Source organism: Oncorhynchus gorbuscha, unplaced genomic scaffold, assembly GCF_021184085.1.
Source record: "Oncorhynchus gorbuscha isolate QuinsamMale2020 ecotype Even-year unplaced genomic scaffold, OgorEven_v1.0 Un_scaffold_3743, whole genome shotgun sequence".
Classification (NCBI taxonomy): domain Eukaryota; kingdom Metazoa; phylum Chordata; class Actinopteri; order Salmoniformes; family Salmonidae; genus Oncorhynchus; species Oncorhynchus gorbuscha.
The window spans coordinates 27,495-32,500 of NW_025747914.1; the positions used below are offsets into that span (position 1 = coordinate 27,495).

Sequence of the window (5,006 nt, forward strand, 5' to 3'; positions counted from 1 at the left end):
GGCTGTTTCTTTGCACTTACAGGATGCATCCCAGTTATCCACCCTTCTCCCAAAGTGTGCATGGATTTAAAAGCATTGGCTGAAGGAAATTTCCACCATTGTTACAGAAATAACCTGTAAGTGTGCAAGTGCACACTTTGGGGAAAGGGTGGAGAATTGGGACGCATCCACAGTGTGTTGACCTGATCCCCTATTCTCTTGCAGGAGATGTCTGTGTTGACCTGATCTCCTCCCTCTTGCAGGAGATGTCTGTGTTGACCTGATCTCCTCCTCTCTTGCAGGAGATGTCTGTGTTGACCTGATCTCCTCTCTTGCAGGAGATGTCTGTGTTGACCTGATCTCCTCCTCTCTTGCAGGGGATGTCTGTGTTGACCTGATCTCCTCCTCTCTTGCAGGAGATGTCTGTGTTGACCTGATCTCCTCCTCTCTTGCAGGAGAGATGTCTGATCTCCTCCTCTTTGCAGGAGATGTCTGTGTTGACCTGATCCCCTCTTCTCTTGCAGTAGATGTCTGTGTTGACCTGATCTCCTCCTCTCTTGCAGGGGATGTCTGTGTTGACCTGATCTCCTCCTCTCTTGCAGGGGATGTCTGTGTTGACCTGATCTCCTCCTCTCTTGCTTCAAGATGAGTGTGAAGGCATTTGAGCTGGTCCCTGCCGTGGAGCGGGAGCTCCTGATGGGAGACAAGGCCCGCATCAACATTGAGTGCATCGAGTGCTGCGGCAAGCACCTGTACGTGGGCACCAACGACTGCTTCATACATCACTTCCTGCTAGAGGAGCATGCCACGACCAAGGGGATGCTATCCTACACCGTCCAGAAGCTGCTGTTCAAGTACCTGGGCCTGAAAAAGCCCGTGGAGGCCCTGAAGGCCGCGTCAGCGTTAGAACGCATCATTGTGCTCTGTGACGCTACAGTTAGTGTTATTGACATGATCACCTTAGAACCTGTGCCTTCGGGCGGGGCCAAGATTAAGGGCGTGGCCGCGTTCTGCGTCAACGAGAACCCGGTGAACGGGGACCCGTTCTGCGTGGAGATCGGGGTACTCTCGGCCCGGCGGCGCACCGTCCAGATATACATGGTTTACGAGGACAGGGTGCAGCTGGTGAAAGAGGTCAACACGCCGGAGCAGCCGTGTGCGGTCAGTCTGGACGGTTACTTCCTGTGCCTGGCCCTCTCCACGCAGTACATGATCCTTAACTACAGCACAGGGGCTGCGCAGGACCTGTTCCCCTATGACAGTGAGGAGAGGGGAAGCCCATAGTCAAGAGGATCGGCAGGGAGGAGTTCCTCTTGGCTGCCCCTGGTGGCCTGGGTGAGTCATTACAACATCAGCTGTATTGTTTATCAGTAGGTCTTATTACTAACATATCACTAGTGAAGTATGCTCTCTGTCTCTCTGTCTCTCTGTCTCTGTGTCTCTGTGTCTCTCTCTGTGTCTGTGTCTCTCTGTGTCTGTGTCTCTCTCTCTGTCTCTCTCTGTGTCTCTCTCTCTCTGTGTCTCTCTGTGTCTCTCTCTCTCTCTGTGTCTCTCTCTCTGTGTCTCTCTCTCTGTGTCTCTCTCTGTGTCTCTCTCTCTGTGTCTCTCTCTCTGTGTCTCTCTCTCTGTGTCTCTCTCTCTCTGTCTCTCTCTCTGTCTCTCTCTCTCTGTGTCTCTGTCTCTCTCTCTCTCTGTCTGTGTCTCTCAGGTATGTTTGCCAATGCAGAGGGTATATCCCAGCGTGCCCCAGTGAACTGGTCAGAGAGTGTGATGGGAGCGGCTGTGTGTTTTCCCTATGTGGTGGCGCTAGACGAGGGCTTCGTCACCATCCACAGTATGCTGGACCAGCAGCTCAAACAGACCCTCGCCTTCAGAGACGGACACATCTACAGGACTTTGAAGGTGCCAACATGGCTCCCCTACACTAGTCTAAATGTCTAGCCTTGTTGGCTTACCTCAGTAGACCTATGTCTACATTATCTATGGCTGAAGAGATGGTGACCCGTTCCTGTCTGTGTCCCTAACCCTGACCTGTCTGTGTCGCTAACCTGTCTGTGTCGCTAACCTGTCTGTGTCGCTAACCTGTCTGTCGCTAACCTGTCTGTGTCCCTAACCTGTCTGTGTCCCTAACCTGTCTGTGTCCCTGACCCTGACCTGTCTGTGTCCCTGACCCTGACCCGTCCGTGTCCCTAAACCTAACTGTGACCAGTCCCTGTCGGTGGTTTTTTAGGTAAACTGGTTCTGGCCTCCTCTAAAGTTGTGTATGTTCTGGTGCCCCTACCCTTGTTCCTAACTGTGTCCCTGTCTCTGTTCCTAACTGTCTCTGTCCCCTGTCCCTGTCCCTAACTGTGTCCCTGTCTCTGTTCCTAACTGTCTCTGTCCCTAACTGTGTCCCTAACTGTCTATGTCCCTAACTGTGTCCCTGTCCCCTGTCTCTGTTCCTAACTGTCTCTGTCCCTATAGGTAAGGTGGTTCTGGCCTCCACTAAGGCTGTGTACGTGCTGGTGCCCCTACCCCTGGAGAGACAGATTCAGGAGCTGCTAGCTGGACACAGAGTGGGAGGAGGCCCTGGCTCTGACTGAGGGAGCCAGGAGGAACATTCAAAGACAAGTTCCAGGTACAGACTGTCTGCCACAAATAGTGTTTCTGCTAGAGAGCTTTTCAATACTCTCCACTAGCTGAGAACAGATGATCAAAAGGCTGATTTCTAGGCCTCCCTAGTGGAGCAGGGGTCTAAGGCATCGCTGTGCCACTAGAGGAGCAGGGGTCTAAGGCATCGCTGTGCCACTAGAGGAGCAGGGGTCTAAGGCATCGCTGTGCCACTAGAGGAGCAGGGGTCTAAGGCATCGCTGTGCCACTAGAGGAGCAGGGGTCTAAGGCATCGCTGTGCCACTAGAGGAGCAGGGGTCTAAGGCAGCACATCGCTGTGCCACTAGAGGAGCAGGGGTCTAAGGCATCGCTGTGCCACTAGAGGAGCAGGGGTCTAAGGCATCGCTGTGCCACTAGAGGAGCAGTGGTCTAAGGCATCGCTGTGCCACTAGAGAAGCAGGGGTCTAAGGCAGCGCTGTGCCACTAGAGGCAGGGGTCTAAGGGCTGTGCCACTAAGGCATCGCTGTGCCACTAGAGGAGCAGGGGTCTAAGGCATCGCTGTGCCACTAGAGGAGGCAGGGGTCTAAGGCATCGCTGTGCCACCAGAGGAGCAGGGTCTAAGGCATCGCTGTGCCACTAGAGGAGCAGGGGTCTAAGGCATGCCCACACAGGGGTCGCTGTGCCACTAGAGGAGCAGGGGTCTAAGGCACGCTGTGCCACTAGAGGAGCAGGGGTCTAAGGCATCGCTGTGCCACTAGAGGAGCAGGGTCTAAGGCATCGCTGTGCCACTAGAGGAGCAGGGGTCTAAGGCATCGCTAGCTGTGCCACTAGTGGAGCAGTGGTCTAAGGCAGCGCTAGTTGTGCCACTAGAGGAGCAGGGGTCTAAGGCAGCGCTAGCTGTGGCACTAGAGGAGCAGTGGTCTAAGGCTACTAGAGATCCTGGCACAATTGGCCCAGCGTCGTCCGGGTTAGGGGAGGGTTTGGCCGGCAGGGATGTTCTTGTCCCATTGCGATTCCTGGAGCAGTGCACGCTGACACGGTCGCCAGTTGTACTGTGTTTCCTCCGACACATTGGTGTGGCTGGCTTCCAGGTTAAGTGGGCATTGTGTCCAGAAGCAGTGTGGCTTGGTTGGGTTGTGTTTCGGAGGACGCACGGCTCTCGACCTTCTCCTCTCGAGTCCCTATGAGAGTTGCAGCGATGGGACAAGACTGTAACTACCAATTGATCCCACGAAATTGGAGAAAAGGGGAGTAAACCATTTTTTTTAAAAAAAAAACGTTAATTTCTATAGTTTATTTCGGTCTTTTGTGAGTACAGCCCAGGGGGTTGTTGTGACAGTGATGCAGCATGTGTTCCCAGGTGGCTCATTTAACTGGGGTGATTGTATCCTTATGAAATGTAAAATATAGAATAAGAGGGACGAGATGTGATGCATCTTTAACTTTCTCTTTCATTACACCCCACCCCCCCTTCACCCCCCCCCCTTCCTCAGATATTGCACAAAAGAATCCTCCAGCAAGCAGGATTCATACAGTTTGGACAGCTTCAGTTTCTCGAAGCGTTTTTAAAGAACACTTCCGGACGGGTCAGTTGGACGTCCGGGAGTTGATCTCCCTCTACCCTCTCCTCCTCCCGGCCTCTTCCTCCTTCGCCCGCTGCCACCCACCGCTCCACGGGTTCGCCGACCTCAACCACCTGGCGCAGGGGGATCAGGACAAGCTCCAGAGGTGCAAGAGGTAAGAGACGTGGTCCTCTGTAGGTCAGTTGGCAGAGTATGATGATTGCAACCACTATGATAGTTGGTTTGATTCCCAGGACCATAAAGTGGTAAAAGTGGCTGCAAAATGGCTATTATTATTATTATTCTAGGTTCCTCATCACGTACCTGGGTGAGGTGCGAAGCACGGAGGGGCTAACGGATGCCGGGAGGACGTGGACACGGCTCTGTTGAAGCTGTACGCTGAGCAGGACCACGAGTCTTCTGGACCTGCTGGCCTCCCCCAACGCCTGTTTACTGGCAGACAGCGCCCCTGGCTAGAGAAACACCACAAGTGGGTACTGCAGCTAGCCTAGCGGGTACTGCAGCTAGCCAGCCTAGCGGGTACTGCAGCTGCCAGCCTAGCGGGCACGGCAGCTAAGCTAGCCCCTGGCGGGTACGGCAGCTAAGCCAGCCTAGCGGGTACGGCAGCTAAGCCAGCCTAGCGGGCACGGCAGCTAAGCTAGCCTAGCGGGTACGGGGCTAGCCTGGCACGGCAGCTAAGCCAGCCTAGCGGGTACGGCAGCTAAGCTAGCCTAGCGGGCACGGCAGCTAAGCTAGCCTACCGGGTACTGCAGCTAACCTAGCCTAGCGGGTACTGCAGCTAGCCTAGCGGGTACGCAGCTAGCCTAGCGGGTACTACAGCTAGCCTTGCCCAGCCGGTACGACAGCAAGCCTAGT

General features: G+C 54.5%; 1 pseudogene; it reads left to right on the forward strand.

Moving 5' to 3' along the window:
• Positions 1-624: 624 nt before the first annotated feature.
• The window catches only part of LOC124028092, a 10,427-nt pseudogene continuing 6,045 nt past the window's right edge, over positions 625-5,006 (forward strand).